Source organism: Manis javanica, chromosome X (assembly GCF_040802235.1).
Source record: "Manis javanica isolate MJ-LG chromosome X, MJ_LKY, whole genome shotgun sequence".
In the NCBI taxonomy this organism is placed as follows: domain Eukaryota; kingdom Metazoa; phylum Chordata; class Mammalia; order Pholidota; family Manidae; genus Manis; species Manis javanica.
The window spans coordinates 121,835,601-121,859,552 of record NC_133174.1 but is presented as its reverse complement, the minus strand read 5'-3'; the positions used below and the strand labels follow the sequence as shown (position 1 = coordinate 121,859,552).

The window sequence follows — 23,952 nt, the reverse complement described above, 5'->3', positions numbered from 1 at the left end:
TTCTTTAATAAATATATATTGTTTTCTGGAGCTAGAAAATACTACTTAGAGAAAAAAATCTATAACCTTGCCTCTGCTGAATAGAGGACTGGGCTAGATAGGGGAATGAGTGGGGCCTTAAGGCTGGGGCTGTGCTATTGGTACTCAGCACTGCAGCTGACTTTGTGAAAAAGCTGAAAGTTGGTCTGCAAGTAAAAGGCAAGACTTCTTTCCAGTGCAGAAGCACATAACGAGTTATGGCACCTCCTTTCCAAGAATGCAGAGGTCCTTAGAAACCCCATTGAGCAGCCAGGAGCCTGCTAACCTGGACCTGCAACCTGTCACCTCAGGGCGTGTGCTCACAAGAAGCGCATTAGGTATATCACCCTCACCCCAATAGCCCAATGCCTAGAGCTTGGCAGCTTGCTACCTATTAAGAGTTTCTCCTTGCAGTTCCAATTAAGAGCCAAACACCCTGATCCTTACTTAGGTCATTGTTTACCCTGAAGTATTCAGCAGGAAGAAAACGTTCTAACTAGGAAGGAGGCCCAATAATAAAGTCAAGCTGGGGCTTGTTGACTGTGAGAAGGAAGGCTTCAAACCTTCCTGTATTTTTTCCTGAAGCTCAGAAATACTTGGCACCTAGGCAAACGTTGCTAATTAAATGGATTCCAATAATCAAGGCCCATAAACCTTGTTGTGGATCAGGTTTTCCCAAAATATGGTCCATTGGACCAGATGCTTCAGAATCATACAAGATGTGCTGTAACAATGCACATGCCCTGCTCCCATTCCAGACCTATGGAACAAGAATTTCTGGGCATGTGGGCCAGAAAACAGCCTTTTTGGTAAGCTCTCTGCGGAGGGGCTCTTGTACTCAATAAAGTTAAAGAAACTCTAATATAGGGGAAAGAAGTCTTTTCCTGAAACCCTTCACCACTGTCTCTTCCCATTGCACTCCAGCTATAAGGGACACCGGGGCAGCCATTTGGAGAACTTGATCCCTTTAAACCCACTCTGCTGCTTTTGGGTGTGTAGGTCCATATGTAGCATAAGAAACTGAGCGAACATTGAAATTTGACTCCCGATAGGGTCTAGTGGTATTCAAAATGAGCATACTCCATAAAAGACATCCACTTGGATTTTCTAAGAATCCTTGTGAATGTCTATATGGCATTTCTCCATTAGGTCATCTCACTTGGACTCCCCAAATGTTGGGATCCTTGCATCAGGCAAAAGGCAGCTGAAGCACAGTGGAAAGAGCATGGAATTTCAAGTGAAGAGAGCAAGAGTGAGCCTGGACATGCTGACTGACCAGCTGGGTGAATGCAAGTATGTCTGCTTTCCAGTATGAGTCTCAGCCTTCTCCTCTATGAAAGGGAGCCCCCATTCCCCTGCCTGCTTTACTCAACAGGTTGTTAGGAAAGTCTCCACAATTTCAGGAGGAGATAACAAAGGACTCTACTCCCAGCCAGTGGACAGAATTGGCAGATTAGCAGCGCTGCCTTCCAACAACCTCTTTTGAGAAGTCCTATGAGAAGGTCCACAGATGTGTACAGGAATCACATGTGCTGTCTAACAGGGGCTACAAAGGACCTCAAGACTACCTCCCTGCTTTTCTGCTTGGGAAAGATTTATCTGAGCTCATGGTAAACATTTAATGAAATCATGAAGGACATTTTGGGACCTCTTTGAAACTCAGAAGGGCTTCAGTTTCCTCATTTCTCAAACAGGGTTGTACAAGGAAACCTCATATTTCCTTTCCAACTACTTAACATTCCTAGAACACATTACTTCCATAGTACTTGTTTTTTCCCCGATAGCTCTGTCACTTCCAAACATTTTCATATCACCAAAGCCTGACAAGGTCTTCGTATTATCTTTGTGATATAAAAATGAGAGAGCATTATTCCCGTTTTTTAAGTTAGAAAAGCTGAGGCAAAAGACAAAAAGTGACTAACCCAAAGCCACCCGGGGAAGAGAGATGAGCTGAGACCAGCCTCCAGATCTTTCCGCCACCCCCTGCCCATTCTTTTCCATTTCTCTTCACTAGATCCCGGGAGCTGTCTGTCAGTGTGCTGACACCACTCAGGAAAATGGAAGTTTCATCCTGACACCAGAAAGACAGAGCTACGATTACGCTTCAGTCCCCAAGAAGGCAGTGAAATTGCTTTTAGTTGACAAGTGTGTCTCCCACACACATACCCCTCTAGTTGAATGAAAAGATAAAATCAAGTTAAAAATCCCAAATGCTCACTTAATTTTGTAAAGCATTTTGCTCTTTGAGCTAGGGAGAGGCAGGATGAGAGAATTTTCCAACTCTAGAAGTCTCAACAGGGTAGGGGGGAATAATAGAAATTAAGAGGGAACACAGAAAAAAATGTCAGAAAGAAGAAAAAGTAAGGATGTGAATTTTAGTTCTGTGAATCAATAAGAGAAAATGGACTTATCTGAAAAAAGCAGTAGAAAGGACTGGGGTGTGTGTTTATACCTTTGAAAAATTGTAAGAGATGAGAGTCACTGAGATTCCATTGTAGATGCAAATTCTGTGGTCTCCAGTAATAAGAGTTCGGGGGCTAAGCAGAGACCTATCTACTTCTATGTGTTGCTGGAGACCCCCCAGGCCTGAGGTTTTACCAGCTTGAAGGTCATCTTTGCAGGTCACTTACCCTTATATGTTTAAGTGCAGCATTTGCAATGTGCTCTCATATCTATTTTCATACCTGAACCTCAAACAGCTTTGAGATGTTGGCAAGACAGGATTAACACAACCCTCATTTTATAGATAAAGAAACTGAAGGTCAAGGAAGGGAAGTGACTTGCCCAAGATCATTCTGCTGCTGCTGCTTTTCTTTTTTTTTTTTTTTTCCGGTTTGGAACCTGTACTAGAACGGCTCACTGTTTTTGCTTCCTTCTCTTATGCTTGGCTCCTTCTCACCCTACCCATTTCCAGACTGAAATCTGGTCTTTAGACTGGTTTGGACTCCAGAGATTGCAGACTTGCTCCTAGCTGAGAACTGCAGAGCCCATAAAAAGCTCCCAGCTAAGAACATCCTTATTCTTAGGAGATTTACGTTGGAGTATTTAAGAGTGAAGTGTCATGATGTCTGCAATATACTTTCAGAGAGAGAGAAAGAGAGGAGGGAAAGCATGCAAATACGGCAAATTGTTAATGATAGTATGTACAAGTATTTACTGTGCCATTCTTTCAATTTGACTATATGTTAAAAAGTTTAAAACTATAAACTTGGAAGTCTCCCCACCTAGGTAGCCACCCCATCTGCCTATACTAATATCTGGGGGATCAATGTTAAATCTCCTCCCACAGGGTTCCTCCTCAGGACCCCATCAAGATGGCCCAGCCCCAAGCACAGAACTACTTCAGCAGGAGAGGCAAGCTAGCCCCTTGAGTGGTTTTGATGTCTTAGACGGATCCTGGGCACTGTGAGATAGCTGCATGTACTGAAGGAGTTTAGGGTGAAGGATTTGGTGGTAAAGCAGCTAAATGGAAGCCTTAGAAAAGGAGTTCCCCGACAAATTCTAATAAGAGCTGGAATTTTTCCAAACAAATTTATTTCTGATTTCAGGACTTCCTTCTTAGGACTAGAAGTGTCATTACGGATATTCTAGTCCAGCCTCCTCACATCCAGGGAGTAATAGATCCAGGGAGGGAAAGTGACTTACCCAACATTGCCCAGCAAGTTAGTGGTTGAAATGGGACTAGAAGCCAAGTGTCCAGCCTTCTAGTCCAGGGCTTGGTCCATTACATCACACTGTTATTCCACTTTTGGTTCATGGGCTCTTGAAAGGTCGTCTGCCCATCCTAGGGCTTGCTCTCTTCAGACCAGCATGGCACTTGGGAGATTTGCAGTCAGCAACAGTCCCTGCCGCTGGGAGCCGAGCCAGGCGCCTGAAGATGGCACCTGTCACATCCCATTGGAATGAATGACCTCCCTCTGAAACTGAGATGGGCCAGGAGGAATCTGGGAGCGGCACCTTGAGAGCAGAGTCTGTCCAGGCTTATGCAGCCGGTGCACCGTGGACATTCAAGGCAGAGGAGGTCATGGAAAATGTCCTGAGCACTGTTTGCTGGGGAGTTTTCCACCTCTCTGGGCTCCAAGTGATTTATTGATTATTTTCAGGGCAGCCACTCGGGTTCATTGGTTTAGCTGCCATTACCCCTGAGAGGGCGGGGTGGGGATGTCTGCTTGCTGCTTCCCCTGGTCTGTCTGCTCACAGGATTGGTTCATGGGACAGCTTAGCTGGACCCTCGTGAGCCTGTCGGGATTAATGACATTTGACTGTAGATCATGAAAAATCACATCAGTAGCTGTGGGTGGGGGCAGATGGAGCAAGCAGGAGGAGGGCAGAGAAGAGGAAAGAAGAACAGCAAAAGGGGAGGGAAGAAAAGGAGGAGGGAAAAGGGGAGGGGAAAACATGATGAAGGAATTCTCTTGCACACCATCTACTGACATTTCTGAGCCCGTAGCCTATCTCCTTTTTAATCACCTCCTTGTTAATTGCCATTTGTCAATGCAAATAAATCTCTCTCCACTATAACTCAATCCTGGGATGACTCAGTCTCAAACAGGGTCTTGGGTCGAGCTCCAGAACCTTAGATTTTACTGGTTAGTGAGTCGTTTGTCCTCTTCTGCATCACAGGCACTGTGGAGGCTGGTATGTAAACACCAGAGCTGGTTCTGGGACCAAAGATGCTAAGGGCTGACTTCATCTTTCAAGCTGCTCTTGGTTTGGCACTTACTGAAGACCCCCTTCTCTTGACTTCTGGGGCCCAGCACCCTCTTCTACTTTTAACCACCCAGGGTTTATAACTGCTCATCCATTCCACTCTCCAAATTCCAGGAGACTTTTGAGACTGTAAACTAAGGTGCAAGGCGAGGGGGAGCCATCTGAGCTTTATCTGCCCAAGACCAGAAAGCAACCATGCCAGAAGGGAGGGCCATGGCTGGGGCTAGACCAAGTGGCAGCAAGGCCATACGATGCATTCAGCAGGCTGTGTGCATGTCAAAGAGCCGAAGACCAGGCTGTATTCAGAAAGTCCTTCTATTGCTTTCCATGGAAGAATCATTTGGCTGTATCACAGGACTCTGGGCCTCTAGTGCCTCAGCAAATAACAGGAAAACTTGAGTGAGTCTCTGAGTGACTGTGGGCCCTGTTTGTTTTCAGGAGGGGTTCCAGGGTGGTGATTTCAGGGGGGAAATTGGGGAGGAAGACTGTGTGGCATGAATACAGTCACAGATGGCAGACTTTCCTGGCTGGTCCACACTCTAGGGCCCAGTATCCTGGGATTCCCACCTCCCTAAGAAGAGAAGCACCAGTGTCTCCCCTCATATCACACACCTTGTTGTCCTTAGGGACTGTCCCTCAATTCTACTCAGTGATAGTGAGACAACTGAAAGATAGGGGGTTAAGAGTGGTGATATTAGTGCCCAAGGCCAGGTTCAAGGAGTGAAGGCAGAATATTGTCCTTTCTGGTTTTTTTGTCCTTCCCTCCCATCTAAAAGGAAGAAGGGACCCTCTCTGGGACCTCTCTCCCCTCTGATTCTCAGTCCCTCCTGCTGCTGCCACCTCAGCCACCAAGAAGCTTCTCACTGTCTTGTCTTTCAGCCTCCTCCCGTCCACTGACTCCTTCTCTGAGCTGACACACACAAAACACAATTTCTGCCTGCTCTTGGGTTTGCAAAACTTCTCAGATATATGGTTCCTGTCATCCACTCACTATTTTACTTCTTTCCAGTCCACACCCACCACTGAAGGCCCTCACAGCTTCCTAATTCTAGATGCCACGGCCCCTTGTCAGTTCTCAGTCCTCTTGACCACTAGGCAGCATATGCTCCCCCTGGGTCCCTTTCACCTTGCTGATCGGAAGCCGCTCTTCCCTTAGCCGCACCTCCCAACTCCCATCTTTCGAACTTCCCCCTGTTCAGTAACCCTGTCTCCCACCTGCTTCTTCATCTTCTTTTCCCATGTGGTCTTCTTCTTCCCCAGAGCCCACAAAAACATTTGAACTCTCCTATATAAAAACAGGCCTTCTCTGACCCTGGGTCCCCTTCTGGTTATAACCCAATCTCCCTTTTCTCGGCCTTATTCCTTAATACCTTCAAACAGGGTAGACTGCTCTCCTAACTTCTTAACATACACTCATTTCTCACACATTGGCACGCACACTCTGCTGAGACTCCTCTCACTGCAGTTACCAGTGGTCCTTTTGGAAGCCTTATCCAAGGACACATATCAATGTCTTCATTTTGTCTGTCTTCTCTGCAGAATGCCACATTGTGAATCCCTCCTTGTTTATTGAAATGGTGTCTTCCCTTGGCTTTGAGGATACTGTGCTATCCTAATGCTCTTATCAATGATTTCTTCTTTTGGCTCTGCCGGCTCCTCTGGTTCCCTAAATGGGGGTGTCCCTCAAAGTCCTGTCCTTAATGCTCTGTTCTTATGTGGAGGAGCTTATCCACTCCAATGGTCTTGATCTTGCTGGATCATTCACAGCACCTAAAACAGTGTCCCGAGTATAGGAGACAATTAACATTTTCTTAATTGATCAACATTTGTTAATTGCATAGTTCCCAGTACATAACAAATGTTCCATAAGGCAGTTATGTTGGGGATTTACAATTTACAAACATTTCATGTATATTTACCTGACTTCATCCTTATAATAACCCAGGCAGGGTTGATTCTTTATTACTTCCATGTGTACAGAAGAGAGAGGGGCAATGGAGTGAACATTTATTTTCTTCCTACTCTGTGTCAAGGGTCTTATACACGTTTTCATTTAATTTTCACAACAGCCCTATGAACTAGATGTTTTTAGTCACATTTTACAGATGGGAAAACTGAACCTTGGAGAGGTGCCCAAGATCACAGGAGTATATAATTAACCTCCTCTGCTATTTCATTGTTCTGTAAATTTGATCATACCAAATTTAGTGAGCAAGACTGGGGAGGCATATAAAAGGTATCATAGAACGATATTATAATTATTATTTACATATAAGTCTTTTTTTTAGTTTGCATTCCTGTGAAATGTAATGTCAGGCATGTAAAGAGCTGAAGAGGAAAATAAAACCCTTCTATTTCCAAACATTCCTTGCCTTTCTCCCTACATATTCTAACAATAGGAACTGATTATTGAGTGCTTTCTGTGTACCAGGCATTATGCTTAGTGCCTTCACAGGTGCTTTCATTTAATCCTCACCACCACCCTATGTGGTAGGGGCTACTGTACTACCCCAAGTTATTAAACATAAGGTAGTTGCACCTCACAGGAGTTAAGTAACTCATTCAAGGATGCCTAGTTAGTTAATAAGGTAATTGAAATTTTTAGTCAGGTTGGTCTGACTCCAGAGCTAATGTTCTCTCAGCACCACTGGACTGCTTTTCCAAGAAGATAGGGAAACCAAGGCTCAGAGAGATAAAGTGACATCAAGTCTCCTGACTCTGTATCTTATAATTTTCCACTTTGCACCAGCTGCTTGCATCTCTTTGTTGAAGGGACTGCTCTGCATTGTCAATAATCTTTATATGTCTGTGGTCTGTTTCCTTAACTACATTGTCAGCTCTGCCAAAGCTCTTTAGATCCCCCACAGAGAGTACTCACCAAATACTTGTCAATTGATTAGCATGAGGCTCTCTTCAGTTGAAAGAATTATTAATAAACCATCAGGCTTTGACTAAGCCCTTCTCATCTCCAAAGGAGTAGAGCCCTTGGTGCTTAGGAGATGTATCAATTCCTCACCTTCCCTCGGCTTGAAGTCAGAAGCACGCACTCCCCGCCTCCGCACAACATCCATTCTCCAGGGAGCCTCAATAGCGTCAGAATCATTTCACTGACGGCTGAATGATGTGTGTGACTCGGGGAGGATGAAGCCCCAGTAAAGCGGGAGAAGAATTCGGGCTGTGATTCTGCATACGGATGGACCCTGGGGATGTTTCTCGCCATCTGAGATGATGTGTCAACCTCTGGCAGCCACAGTCCATTAAAAGCAAGCTCTAAAGATTGATTGTTACTGTTATTATTGGGGATATGAATAATCATTTTTACATTTGTACAGTGAACTTGCATTTATGCAAAAGGCTTTTGCACAAGCTTTCATTCATTTTAGTTTGTGCTGGCCTTCAGCAAAACCTTTTCGGCTTTAATATTCCCCAAAGAAAAAGTCCTCTGTCCAGATTTTGAGTAAGGGAACTACCCCAGGGAAACTGACAGCTGACACCCTGGGAAAGGGAACATTAGGGGACTGAAAATGAGGGCCAGCAGTTGACCCTGCTGAGCAACATGCTGCTGAGACATGTTTAGGGCCTGAATGCAGACCCCCACCTTTGCCTGTTCCTTCTCTTTGCCTGTTCCCAGAACCTCAGAACCATCTGGGTCCTCCCAGCCAAAGCAGAATCCTTAGCTCTTGTCATACAAAGAATTCACCTATCCAGATCCCTTCCCCCATCAGTGGCCTGAGGGACACTTCTGTGGAAGCTGGTTCATCAATTATCTCTTTCCCTCCCCCAGACCAATCTTCTCATGCATTTGTATGAGTTTGCTCAGCATCGTGCAAAGAGACAGGCAGTAATAATAACCATAGGGAACACTCACGGAGCTTTTACTATGATCCAGGCACTATATTAAGCACTTTACATGCATGTCTCTTCATCTTCATTACAGTCCTATGATGAAGGTTTATTAGAATTCCCATTTTATAGAGGGCAAAATTGAGGCTCTGCATGAGTAAGCAAGCTGCCCAAGGCCACACACGTAACTAATGCACAACTAGGCTTCAAACCCAGGTCAGTCTGACAATGAACACCTACAGTATACTACTGTATCTCAGTATTGGCTTCCATTTGCCAGATAGGAACAGAAATAGGATCAGAGGCCAGCTAACGTTCAGAGGAGTGTCAGGAAGTAAAAAAAATTAGTTTTCCTTCCATTTATGCCAATAACTAGCTAGATGATTCTGGGTGAGTCACTTAAAAGCCCGTTCTTCTGAATTTGCAAGCAGGGTCCACAGTGTGAGATTCATAAGTGATGAGGCAAGGAAGGTTAATCTCCTCTAATTTATAAAGTTGAAAAGAGCATGCAAATGTTAGGTGCTCCTTATCATAATCCTTAACATTATTATTCCAGCCTATTCATCTACCAATGAACCTGGGATAGAGTTCTGGCTGTACCCCTGGATTCTGGTGCCATTTAAGTGCCAAGACAAATGGTCTCAGAGAGTTGGGGTGATCCATTATCCAGATATGGATTACTTCTCAGGAGTAAATCGTTAGCCCTGTCGGGTGGCTGATAAATTCTCCCACCACACCTGGGGGCTCATCGCTCTGCCTGGGACGTGCAGGGCATGCTGTGGCTGGAGTTGCAGTGTGACTCTGCACACAAGGTCCTGGGGGCAGGGAACAAGAATGTCCTGGTTAGGTTCCAGGGAACAGCAACAACCCCACCCACCCATGAATGACAAGACAAATAATGGGGCCCACCTAACCACAGAGCTCAGAGAAGAAAAAGGTAACTTCTCTCTTCGGATGCCTGAAGCATCTGGGGAAGGTGAAGCAAAAGATTTGTGTACAAGGACCTGTTAACAGAGACATGAGAAGAAGGGGTAACAGGAAGAGAAACAGAAAGAAAGAAATGGAGAAAGACAGGGATAATACAAGAGACAGTGAAAGAGGGAGAGAAAAAGGAACAAAATAAATGACTACAAAAAAAGAGACACATGGAGTAAGAGGAGCAGAGTAAAAAGAGAAATCCAGAAAGATGAGCTAAGAGGAAAGGGAGAAAGAAAAGAAAAGAAAAGAAAAAAAACAGATTAAGAATGAAGCCCCCACCAAAAAAAGGGAAAAAAGATAGAGAAAACGTTTTTTAAAAAGGAAAATAGAAAAATAAGAAACGGATGTAAAGAACTAGAGAAATAGAATAATCAGAAATAAAGACACAGTGAAAGAAAAATGGGTGGGTGAGGGAACATGGCTGGGAAAAACAAACAGATGAAAGTGGAGAAACATGGAAGAAGCAACTTAGATCTTTAGAGGCACTAGAAGTATTTTTTTCTTTTCTTTTTCCTTTCTGTGTGTTTTCCCTTTCGATGTGTGGCGCATGATTTCAATATGATGGCTCATGGCTGGTCTTATGAATGTTCAGGCACCAGGTTTCCCTCCTGACTCAGAAAGCTCTCTTCCTCCCACTTCCTCCACTAGCCGTTCTTGTGGTGTAAAGCATTGAAGGCAAAAACAGAAGAGTAGAGACAATCACTTGCTAAAATAAAAGCCACAGATACAGAGTGCTGAGCACATAGGACACACACACACATGTGCAAAATCAGGTAGACACAGAGACACATGCTGAGGCAAAAAGGCATAGATACGTTGAAAGACCTGAGACATAGGCAGGTACAGACCCACAGCAGACAGGTATCAATGGAGCCTACCGGAACACAGGGATAACATGGGCAGAAACTGACAAGGAACTGATACACTGCTGTGGAAGATGACACAGAGGCACAGAAAACGACGGATGCATGACTAGACACGTGCAGAAACAGACACCTGCCAGCGTAAGAGCAGGAGGTCCCACCTTTGCTCTGCTGTTCCTCTCTCCTCTCTGCCTTCGTGAAATACCCTTATAAAGGGCATGTTCCTCCCTGTGTCTCCTGCCCCCAGGATTTTCCTCTGGGCTTTGTGACAGCTGTTGCCATCTGTTTTATTTAGATAAACTCACTCCTGCTAAAGAATCTGTTAGTTACTGTATCATCCTTCCTAGGGAACAGATGTCCCTAAACAGCTTAAATGACCATTCCAAAAGGCCCCTTCACACATGCGTTTCAATGGTGGAATGTCAGGTCCTATGGTTAAGACAGACTTGGGGCCGGTCTTCATTCATACTCCAAGACTAGGACTATTTCCACCCCCACCCCTCCACCCCCCATATTACATGATTCTTTTTCACTTCTTTGGCCTTTCCCATCCTCCTCTGCAGTTTGAGGCAAACAAGAGAGGGAGACCAAGCATCAAGATCTAATACCTGCACCCCCACTTGGACGAGAGGACCATCAGATTTAATCTTTTATCCAGATTTAACTGGATAAAAAGTGTTTCTTACAAAAGAAGTTTGAAAACCTCAAGGTTACACAGGGCCAGATGAATTCTTAAGGGTCCTTCCAGCTATGACATTCAAGGATTCTATGACTAAGAGCTAATTTGTTCAACTCTAAACCTTCAGTAATTGGACAAACCTTGATTGTATTTTCCAAGTATATATATATGGCGTCACTGACTGCCCCAATAAATATTTAATTGTGGTCCCAGTTTATTGATTTTGTGCACGATCAATATTTCTTGGCTGAGTTACTGACACTGACTAGTAGACCCATGGTGATATGAAACATAGAGACTCAAGATGCCCTCCCCAAAAAGCCACAGCTGGCTGTTGGTGTGTTCACTGGGCTTGGGCTAACACACAAACTGCACCACCCTTTGCCTTGTGCTGGTCACATAAGGGAGTGACAGAACTTCTTTTGAAAAGGGCGTAACGCTTGGGTAGGTGGATCAGGTTGGCTTAGAAGTTCAGGGATAGCGTAGCCAACTGATCACAAAGAGTTCCTAAGTGAATCGGAATTATGGTATAGTGTGGAGGGGGGCTAGTATATGAGTTAAATCTAAGAAATATTGATGCTGTTCAGTGTCAACAAAGTTAGGCTATGGATAAATATTTATGACAAGAAATAATTTGTTAGAAATATTATAGCATATGCACACTTTCAATTATTCCCACTGGCAAAACTGATGAATCAGACACCTTTTTTCATATGCAGTATTCAAGATGCATAGAAGTCTTGTATTTACTTCAGGTAAAATAACTTGATTGTTTCGTAAGTACAACTCCAAAAAGTACAAGTCAATGCTTTTTGTCTATCTTTTATTTACACATTCTTGGTGACAGTGTTTCATTTGTTGGTACGGTTTGACAGCATTGTTTTTTGGAGAGAATTAAGGCATTCACTGAAAGAGAAGGGAAAATTCATTCCTGTCTTGGACACTAATCCTGTCATTCTCAAACAGAGATACATTTGCGTAAGTTTGTTTTCTTCATTCATTCTCTAGCTTATTTAACTTTTCATCCATCCATCAATTGTTTACCAAGTACTTTGTCTGAAGCATGTCCTGAGTCAAGTGTGGGGACACTGGATAATTCAGACATAGCCCCTGCCCTTGAGGGGAATAAGCTCCAGGAGGGGAACCAACAAATAACTTAAGTTGTTTATGATGAGTTCTATTGCATAGATGTGCATAAAGGGAAGCTGTGATGAACAAGGACTAAGAGGTGAGGGTCGTTGGAGAAGGTTTAAAAGACAAGGCGACCCACAGGTGGGTGGGTGGGCGGGTCTGAAGGTTGGCCCTATTCATCACTGTTGGGCTACCCAGAGTCATTCCCATTCCCCATTCCCCATTCCCCAAGCTCTTTTTTTTTTTTAAGTCGGTAGCATGTATTTGTAAGAGCCACAGAGCTGCATAGCAAGCAGATCAGTCTGTGGCTGGGGTTAGCCCAGTAGTCTGTATCAGCTTAGCTGCTTCAATTTAAGATGAAATACATCCACTCCCTTTAAAAAACACAATTTTTGGTGGGGTTAGTCAGAGACTAGTTTCTAGCCCCTAGCTCCAGCTTCTTGAAATCAGATTTTCCTTACCCCATCCTATGCCCTTTTCTAGGAGAATTCTTCTCTCCTGGGAGCAAAGGGGTTTGAGTGGCACTGGGTACTGTGGTGGCTTTCAAATTATTCACATTCTAAAGGACCCTTAATGATTTCCAAGATAATTGGTTGTAGAAATAAGTCCTTCTAAAAACCCAGCAATAGAATGTTCGTGATGCCACAGGATGATTCAGAGCATTTGGCCTTAATTACTTTGATTGTCCGCCAGGATTTAATATATGAATATTACATTGTGATCTTCAATTTAATTTCTTGTGTAAATGGATTGTGGCAGAATCCTGTACTCCTGGAACTGGCACATAATTTAGCGTGGGAGACACTATCTTAACTCATCTCATTACTCAAGCCATTTGTTGTCCTTCAGGCTTTGACAGCCAGGATATGGGAAAGTAGCAGAGGTGATGTGATCTCTCAACCTGTGTCCAGATAGACATGAGCCATAGTCTCTACCGATTATGTTGTTAAACGGACACAGCACTTATTTTCAGGAGAAAAAAACGCTCTTGGATATGTGCAGCTGTGTGCACATGACACAGCTTAGTAGATTTTTAGCATAGTAGAGTGGAGAAGGCTGGGACACAGATGCAAGAGGCCTGGATTCTAGTCCTACAAGGCCTAGAACATGCAGTATGACCTCAGACGAGTCCCGTAATTTCTCACCTTGGGCAAGTCCCTTAATTCCTCTGAGCTTTCAATTCTCACCATTAAAAGGAGAGAAACGTGATCTCTGGGTGCTTTCCAGAGTGAAGATTTTCTGACCTCTGAGAAGCACATGGCAAATCTGACAGTCTTGGCACCATGGCTAAAAGAAGGTGGTTTATCTGACGGTCTGGGCACCATGACTGAAATAAGGTTGTTTCTATCCATCTTATGAATGATAAGCACCCCAAGAATTGGCTAAGGAAGAAGGAAGAAAAGGAGAAAGAGACAGGGAAGATCAGTGGGAGAGAAAGAGAGAAAAAGGAAGGGAAGGTGAAGGAAACAGCTCTCAGTACTAGTGTGATGTTCCCCAGGGCATTGGTGAGCTTGTTAAGGCCTTAACAAAATGGGGGTCATTTGGGCGTAGTAAGTCAGATAGAAATTATAGGAAGAAAATGAGACTGAAAAAGTATTAACTGGGAAACCACTATTTATTTGTAACTAGTATAACAGTTTGCATCCAGAAGGTATAAAGAAGCCCTACAAATGAAAAGGGCAGACCATCTATCAAAAAAAAGAACAAAATACTTAAATAGGAAGTATACAAAAGAGTATGTCCAAAAAGTCAATAAATGTATGAAAAGATGCTCAACCTTACTAACCACTAGAGAACTGCAAATTAAACCACAATAGGATAACTAACCATCACACACCCACCAGAATGACTGTAATTTAAAAAGCTGACAGTACTAAATGTTGATAATAATTTGGAACAATGAAAGAGTGTAAATTGGTATAATACTTTGGAAAATTACTTAGCAGTGTCTCCAAAGTGGAACATGTACAGCCTCTATGACTTGGTGATTCCACTACTAACATAAATGCGTGCACATGTGCACTGAGAGTCCAACAAAAATATCTGGGATAATACTAGTCATAAAGCTCCAAATAGGAAATGGTTCACATGCCCACTTAGAGTGGATAAATAAATTGTGGCATATTTCCAAAATGGAATATTATACAGTAATGAGAAGGAACAAAATAAGCTTCATGCAACAGCACGGATGAATCTCACAAACATAATGTTCAATGAAAGAAACCAGATACAAAAGAGTACCTACTGAATGCTTATATAAAAATCAATTAACTGCTAAAACTATAGTGTTTAGAGTACAAGTAAGTATAAGCAGCCCAACGAAATAAAAACACAGGAGTGATTTATGTAAAAATCAGGAAAGGGGCTGTGATTAGAGAAGGTGCATAAATTGGACATCAGAGGTGCTAATAATATTCTGCTTTTTGACTGGGTGATAGTTAACACAGTTGTTCATTGACTAAGCTGTACATTTATGGTTTATGTAATTTTCTTTAGGTGTGGTATATTTCACACACACAAGGAAAAGCTTAAAAAAATACCAAGGTAGGAAAAATCCAAAGACAAACCTTTGTCTCAAACTAGTGTGACCCCAAGTTCTATCCATCCTCTCAGGACCCTACTTTCAGCTAATGAGATTCTAGACTTTACACAAAAAGAGGCTGTCTCATTACTCTCTGTATCCATCTGCCACAACTCTCCATCTTTAAAGCCAGCCTGACCCACACATGTACCTAAACAGCTGTCAGCCAATTGACCAGAGTCAAAGATTCTATCCTTCCTGCTAGCTAGGCTCTTTCTCATTCCTCCCAATCTCAAAACAATTCTTGTTCCATTTTGATCTTTCTCCTGAGTATTTTCTCTTCTTTGTTCAGCCTTGTTCATGCCCTTTGGATCAATGACTGAGTGACCAAACTGGGTTTCTTTGGTTTGAACCTCAGCAAGCTCTCTTCTCTCCAAAGACTTGAACACCTATTCACTTCACTGTGCAGCTTCCTCTGCTCCTGGCTGACCCAGGGAGGGTTCCATGCCTTCCCTGCCCCTAGATATTACAGAGCTAAAGTGCCTTACCAAAATCCTTGGGGCCAGGTATATTTTAGAATTTAGAAATTGGGGAACTTTATCAAGGTAATCCTGTGTATTTGCCTATATTATATAATTCCTCTAGCAGATTTAGCATAACTCCCCATAATCAAATACATTAATATGTCTGTCATGAAATACATGAATATTCATAAAGTGTGACAAGACTATCAATATCTTAATGTAAGTTAAAATGAGTTTTAGCATCAAACTTGTCAGAAAGTTTTTGATTTTCAGAGCTCTGTGGTTTTAGAAGTGCAAAGAAGGATTGATGATCTGTTGCAAGAACCCAATGCTTGTTTTGTGGATGGATGGAATTATGGCGGTACGCGATACATTACATATGTTTACCCTCTGTAATTAGCGACAAATGTGCATTTAACAAGCGTTTTCATATCTTTAACCAAGAGTTCTCAGTTCTGAGCACATTCAATTCCACTGCTGGCAAGAACACCATTAGAAAAATCCACCACATAGGTCTACAACTATGTCATGGATGTCCTGCCTCGAGTCAGGTGGTCATCCTTAGGCCAATCAGTGCCCACTCCTGTGCATAAGTCAGCTAGCCTTTTTCCTATGGGGCTGTGGGTGGAGTAGGCCTAACTAGAAAGGAAATATGGGCATGGCAAGTACCTGGGGCTATTCTGTTGGGTCTAATAGGAAAGGAATGGATGGGCTTCATACAGGTTTAGGTGATCCTCCTTAAACAGTATTGCTTCCAGCCTGTCTTGCAAAGGTATTGAGTGGCAGTGAGTTTGAAATCACTCTCCTCAATAAGCAGAGTGAAGTGAGTTTGTATTGCTATTAAGGGTAGAGCTAGATGTTTTTACTTCCAGGTGCCTGGGGGCAGGTGTACTATATCCTATTGTGCTGGGATGCTCCAGAGACAAAGCAGGGAGTTCCGGAAGAGGTGGCAAGGTGCTAGAGCCTGAATCAAAGCCAAACCTTCAGGCTCCCCCACCCAGGAGATGCCAAGGATCATGGGAAAACTCAGCAGAAGAAAACGAGGCAGCTACTTTCAAAACCAATGCCTGGGGCGGAAGTCTAATGGGGAGGAGGAATTTGATGAAAGGGTAGAAGGCTTGCCTTAGAGCTCCAGGGCACTGGGATGTTTGTGCCTACAAAGTGGTGACTATGAGTTACTAGGTCACTATCTCCTATAGCAATGCCCCAGGCTTTTCAAACTTAAAATAAAGGGATAGGATTTGCATGATCTCTAAGACCTCTTCCTGCTCTAGTTTTCAGCACCCATATGAATCTATGATTATCTTTTTAAAAATGCTGATTGTTTCTCATAAGAGTAATACATGTTCCTTGTTGAAAATTTGGAAAATCAGGTAAACATGTGAAAGTTTAAACTCACCTATCATCCCAACTCTCACACATTTTAGTATATTTACTTATTGTTTTATTGTTTTTATTTTCTCTTTATAAAATTGTGGCCATAGAGTTTTATATTTTGAGTCACAAACTTAATTATATTGTGAGCATTTCCATGTCATTACAAAAGCTATGACTCTAGTCTAATTTTAATGTCCACCAGACCATGTGGGAGGCACAAAAATATAAAATGTGTACCTTGCTCTTATGGAATTTGTAATTAGGTTGAGAAGATGAGACTGATATACATGAAACCAATAGTGAAAATTTTTTCAAAGAAAAATAATTAAATGGTATTTCTTGGGACAGGCTGGAAGGGCAGTAAGAATCCAAAGGAGGGAGAGATTGATTGGACAACACTAGTGGGGGAAGGCTCTCGGGGAAGGCTCTCAGAGAAGGCAGTTAAGTTAGCCTTTAAAGGATAAGAAAAAGAGAATAAAGAAAGCAGAAGCATCAAGGAAGCAGAAGCAGCATCAAGGAAACAAAAGCAATGGGGGTAAGGCTGGACTGAGCAATCAAAATCCCTTCATGCTTTGTGGACGATGATACAAAACTACCCATGGCCAGGATCTCAGGACTCTGGGGACTCATCTTACACATGAAAAATAAACCCAGGTCTCTAACCTAAAGGGGATTTGAAGGATGGATAAATGCATGAAAAATGAAGCACTCATATTAATGTGTCAGTAGCTTAGGCTCAGATCTTTTGCAATTTAGTAATTGACTTGCTTCTTTGCTATATCAAACAGTGATGATTCAAACCTTGTGGTGCTAGTGGCTAGAGTCCTCAGCTGAACAACTTCCTATGTAGATAGCTGATTATGTGACTCCAGAGCCCTGGTAACAGTCAATTCACTGCTGTGTGTTGTTAATCACAAAAAGAGAGAAATGGGAGAATGCCTATAGCATAAGCCTCCTTCTCCATCCATTGAAGACACAGCTAAAAACTCTTTGAAAAAAGTTAATTAAACCACATCTGTGGTCTGAAGATCTCCCCAGTGAGACTAGGAGTTTCTCCAGGGCAGAAAACCTGTGGTTTGAAGAACAACAGAATGGTATGCTTACATGATAAACCACAGTTCAAGATTCATTTGTGATGCATCAGAACGTGCCTTTGCCTATGGTCAGGGGACTTGCCACTATCTAGCTACATGACTGACCAAATTCCATTATCTCTCCGAGTTCAACTCACCTTTCTTCCCCATCTGTAAAATGGGAACTAGTCCAAAGTTTCCTTTTGGCACAAAAATTTTATGAACCTATGACTTCTTTAGACCATCACAGCCTTTCAGATTTCAGGAATCCCCTACAACAATGTAAATAACCCTGAGAAAAGGCTTCTTACCCTTATGTTGCCAGTCATCACCATATCTGGGAATTGAAGTCCTCTGGAATGGGCCCAGGAGAGCAAGCAGGCCCAGAAGGAGAGACACAGAAAGGAGAAGTAGGTGGTAGGTGGGCCCCCAACATGTCACCAGTTAAGCCAGAGAGAGGATCTTGATACCTCCTTCTCTATCTGCCCCTCCCTTGAGTGCTCAACAGCAGGCTGTGCCTGACTGTATGCCTACGTAGGTGTCTGCTCACCACAGGGCACCCTGACTGCCAGCATGCTGTTCCAAGCCAATGGGAGAACCCTAAGGTAAAGTACCCTGGGGCCAATCATAGGTGGAAATATCTCTTTAATGGCCAGAGAGACTGCATCTTTGGCTCCTTTTCATTGGTTCAGGCCAACTGAAGGCTCTCTGGACTTTCAGCCAATGCTGAGCCATCAGCCAACAGGAGTGGGCTCGGCTGCTGGATCCTGTTTTCCTCTGAGGCTGATGGGTAGGCCTGCCCCAAGGGCTGCCCTGTCTCCCCATTGTCATCCCTGACTGAACACTTGCCATGAAGCACAGGAGCCATGAGCAGTGGGACCTGATCAAGGCAGCCTGATGAAAGGTAGGCATGCTGGGGGCTAGGCCCAGACCCAGGCCCTGCAGGTGAGTGCAGGTGAACCTGCAAAGGGCAAGAGCAAGTAGAACCGGTGTAAATGGGCACTGTAGAATTGAAACAAGGGCAGATCCTGACAGGTGAAACTGTTATTATTTCCTTCTCATAAGCCATGAATATCCAAGTGGCTTGTCTAAAACCCTATCATACCCTTGTTATTCTTGTCCTGTAGCCCAAACCACAGCAAGGGAAGAGTTCCTCCCAAGAGAGTGAGAGAAGTTTGTTGGGGAAGGTATGTTGGTTCACAGTTGGAAACTGTATTTCCTACCTTACAAGACTCAGAATGCCCAGAGATAGACTTTATGGCTCTGGACTCCAAGGACATGTGGATCCTAAGATCTTTGTTTCTTACATTTCAGATTGCAATATGAACAATTCCTTAAGAGTTTCAAGGAAGGCTAAGATTGTAGGTTTAACCCTTAGTAGACTGGGTAGATTTGACTTTGTTCTCTGACCACTGACACTACTATTAGTGCCATCCAAGGACAAAGCCCCAAATCTGGGCAGTCATTTAACCAATATGCACACAAGAGGTAGAATGAGGGAGTATAGATGGTTCAGTGAAAAGTCTTCCCTGCTTCTCGAGATATTCAGTCATTCATCAAGGACTTGCTGAATGCCTTTTATGTGGCAAGCACTCTGCTAGATGCTAAGGATACAAAGAAGAATAAGATACATGGGCTTTTGGTGAATACAACCAGGTTAAGGTCAAGGGAAGAGTGTGTTGTGAGCATTGGTGACAGATTACTTTATGTCCCTTAGTGTAGTGATTGACCTGATGTTAGAGTTGGCTCTGACATTCTTCAGAATGGGCCCTTGGTAAAATCAATCAGAAATGTCTGTCTTCAATGCCCTTAAGGTGATCTCCTATTAAATATTTCAGAAAAGAAACTGCTACAAAATTGCTATAAGACCTTGGGTGAGTCAATTCTCAATTCCTTTCGTAATATAAGAAGTTTGGGCAAGGGGCTGTGAAGCTCTTTTCAAATCTGAGAGACCATTTAGGAATCTGTAGGAGCAGTCATTTACTATTTAGTATAAATTTAGATACCTATGTTTCTTCTCCCTGGACTTAGCTACATGTTAAGTTAAAATATTTGAACTTCTTTTTTTCTCCAATTGCGGAATGAAAGGCTTTATCAATTGGTAAAGAAATTTCAGGGATCTGCCTACAAGAGGGAGAGTGAGAATGTTTGGGGAAGGGGAATGGGGAGGAAATGGGATGTAACAAATCTCCCCAATATCCTCACATCCTTTCCTCAGGCTGTAGGGCCCTGCATTCTGTTGAGGCTAATCTCAAACCATAGTTACTGATAAAGGGGATTATTAAAAAATAAAGCCCTTTTTGGAGCTTACAATGCTTTAACACCAACGACCTCCTGTGAAAAGCTCTGAGTACATATTCCACAGGCTCAGGACGCAGAGATCTCAATGGCATCTTTGCCTATTACTCTTCCCTCCTGCCTATTTCAGGTTCTTTTGAAGCCCTGATCTTGCTCTCACTGGCCACAAATATTTTGAACGACACAAGGTCAGGGACAGCACAAGGGACAGCAATTCAGAGACGCACATTATTCCTTAAGTACATTTCATTGTAAAAGACATCTAATCAATTGAACTTCCTGTCCAAACATGGCAGCTAAAAGGCAAAGTAAAGCTTTTGCATTTCACTCCAAACCCAAATAAGAAGCCAAAGGGGGTGGGATCAGTGAATCCAATCAATGGTCTATATTAATGTTTCTTATATGGCAGTGCTGATTTGCAGCTCTCCAGGTGCCAAATGGCATCTGGGAAACATTGCTCCATCCCCCAATTGACGTAGTAATTAGATTGCATAAATGGCTCCTCTGCGTTCACTGCCAGCCCAAGAGACAAATGCTATTGGTGAGCCAATCAATCTTCCTCCCTGTGAAAGTTTCAATCTGTGTCAGCAATTATGCTGTGGAGGTTGAAAGCCACCCAAATGAGTGAAAACTGGTAAAGATGAATTTGGGGAGTGGATCACACTGCACTATTTCCCAGCAAGGTGCGTGTACTTGGGACCTGGGCAGGTATACTTGAACAGAGCCACAACCACTAGGGGACAAAAGAGGGAAAGAAGGCTAATGACATCTTCTGCAAGACTTTGCTTTTCTCTATTCCTGCTGTCTGCTCATACTTAGATAAACTGAAGTACTTGGAAAACTATGACAAGGAAAGCATTAATCATGTAGTGTCAATCTTTGTCATAGGCTGAATAATGGCCCCCTAAAATATCCACATTCTACTCTCCAGGACCTGTGAATATCACCTTAAATGGGATTTTGCAGATGTGATTCAATTAAAGATCTTGAGATGAAAAGATTATCTGGCTGGGCCCTGAATGCAATCATCACAAGTGTTCTTTTAAGAGTGAGTCAAAGGGAGATTATAGACAGAAGAAGAGGAGCAGGCAGTATGACCAGGAAGGCAGAGTTTGGAGTGATGCAGCCACAAGCCAAGGAATGCCAGCAGCCACCATCAACTGGAAGAAGCAAGTAAAATAATCTCCCATAGAGCCTCTGGAGGGACCATGGCCCTGCCAGCACTTTGATCTTTGCCCAGTGAAACTGTTATCAGAATTCTGGCCTCTAGAGTGTGAGATAACAAATTTCTATTCTGTTGAGCCATACTGTTTGTGGCAGTTTATTATAGCAGCCATAGGAAACCAATGTAGTCCTCCAGTACTAAGCTCAGGTTACAGATAGAATGAAAAAGAATCTTCCTGTTATAGTATAATGAGCATCAAAATACTCCTCTAATTAAATATGTTCCTCCATCTATCACAATGCAATGTCAAGCACTAGGAATCTAAAATTCCCATGTACATGTCAACATTTCTATTTTTGGGGTAATTCTTTTGTTGCTGCTATATTGCAAACCATACATATAAACCTTTGTTTTCCATTAGTACTTTTGTATGAATTTATATATCCAATTACCTCCAGCCACCAGGCAGGCCTTGGGGGGACAAGGTGGGACACTGAGCAGGTAGAGAAATACAGTAAATATGTCTAAATTGCAACCACAATTGGACTCAAATCAAATCTCTTTTAGTAATAACACTAAGTAGGGCCTTTAGGAAAACAAGTCATGGCAGAACTAACTTAATTTACTCTTCTGATAAGGTTACAAGGCTTGTGGATCAGGAGAATGTTGTAGACAGGATGCATCTGGATTTTACTAAGGTTTCTGACTTAGGTTCTCATGAGAGCCCATTATAGATTAAGTGAAGAAATACAGACAGCAGGTGAGACTCCGGAGCTAGCGGGAGACTGCTGATATGTAGGTCAGGGTCTTTAGTGACAGGTCACAAGTCTCTACAACACTGTGATTCTCATCCTTGGTTCACATGAAGATCAAGATGGCATTGTCTCTTCAAGTGAGGATGCTAGGAACCTAGAAGGTCCAACTGACAGGATGTGAGAATCAGGATACAAAACAGTATCAGTAGTCTGGAACATCAGCTGATCTCTGTGAAATGCAGGTTCCAGCACTAAGAATCCAAAATTCACATGTATAAAGACAGGTTTATATACAGAGCAGCCATCAGAGCAGGAGGTAGAGGGAGTCAGCAGGCAGACAGCTCCATGAGTCAGAAGAACGGGTGAGGGTGGCCAAAAAAATAAAGTGAAATGTAGCCATAGCATGCCTCTCCAGAAATAGGAGAGAACCATATTCTTGTATGTGCTGTGTGCCACTTGAGGAACCATGTTTCTCACTGTCCAGATAATACTGGGGTTCCATTCTGCACAAGATTCTTCTCCCAGATGTGTGTTTTCTTAAAAAAAAATTTACAAAAGTATGTAAAATGGTAGTCTGATTCCCTCCCAGCCTCTAACCCCAATGGTAGTCATGGGTAACAGAATAGTAAGTATCCTTCCCCATTTGTTTTTCTATGAAATCCTTTATTATATACAATGTATTAATACAAATGAAAGCATGCTATACGTATTGTTCCTGGCTCTGCTTTTTACTTAACAATATGTCATGGGCATTTTCCCATGTCAGTGATCATAACAGCTAATAATTATTAAACATTTTCCATGTGCCAAGTAAATTCTTAAAGCATTTCATGTTTTAATTCATTCAAAACTCAAAATAACCCCATGAGACAAGTATTATTATTATTACTATCACCATTGTACAGAAAAAGAAAACAGGATCAGAGAACTTCCTTAAGCTCACATAGTAATAAAATAACATAGATTGGATTTGAACTCAAGCCTCTCTACCTCCAGAGCCTGTGCTTTTAATATCCACCCCATGCCGCCTCCTAGTACCTTGAGTGCTACCTCATTTAAAAAAAATACAGTGTAAGAGCTTATTGTATCTGTATTCATAATTTATTTAATTTTATATTAGTGGATGTAAGATTGTTTCCTTATAGAATACCTTCTCAGAGCTTTTAATACGTAAATGTGCATTATGACTCTCCCAAGAGGGGTACACAGTAGACATTGTGTCCAAGACTTCATTAACCTCGATATCCATTTTTTCTGTATTTTATCGACTGGAGCATTGGGGATTAAATTTTGGTGTGCATCTGCATCACTTGGGATGTTTTTCCAATACAGGTTCCTAGGCCCCAACTGAACTGCTCTTGATATACGTAGTTCATAGATTACATATTGAGAAATGCTGCTGTGTCCTATAGGATTAATCTGTGATGTGGAAAATAATTATAAGTGGCTACATAATCACAATTTTAGATAGTTCAAGGGTCTGAGTAGCTAAGGGAAAGAAGCATTCTTTCCCCTTCCCTCCTTGGATTACCTAATCATCTGAACCTCATCTACTCCAGTGCCAGAAACCCACAGCTCAATGAAGCATTAACTTAAGATTCTCAGTGATCTAAGTTCCCAAGGCCATAAGCCACCAGTGGCCATCACCCCATTCCACCTCCCTTGATGAAGAAATGTGCCACTACTGCCAATATAAGATAACCATAGGTAAATATTTCTAAGGAATTCATTCCATACAGATTTGAACACTAACCACTGGGACCTTTCTCTTCTAGTTTCTGTCATCTATAGAAACATTAAGAACAGTCTAACATCTATGGACAAAAAATTAACCTAATAGGGGAAAAATACATATGAGAGAATAAGAATTGTTTTTTTTTTAACTGTGAGCTTGAAAAAGTACTAGATGACCTATTTGTCCTCTCAAGTTATATTTAATATCATCAAATACCATTTGCCCTTGCAGGTTGTTATTTAAGGGTCACCTGAAGTTGGCTCAGAGACAGAAGAGGGAAGA

At 42.6% G+C, this 23,952-nt stretch overlaps 1 protein-coding gene across 1 annotated transcript in view; it reads right to left on the bottom strand.

Moving 5' to 3' along the window:
* ARHGAP36 (Rho GTPase activating protein 36) overlaps positions 1 to 23,952 on the bottom strand; it is a 181,761-nt gene that overhangs the window by 33,712 nt on the left and 124,097 nt on the right. The window lies entirely within an intron of this gene.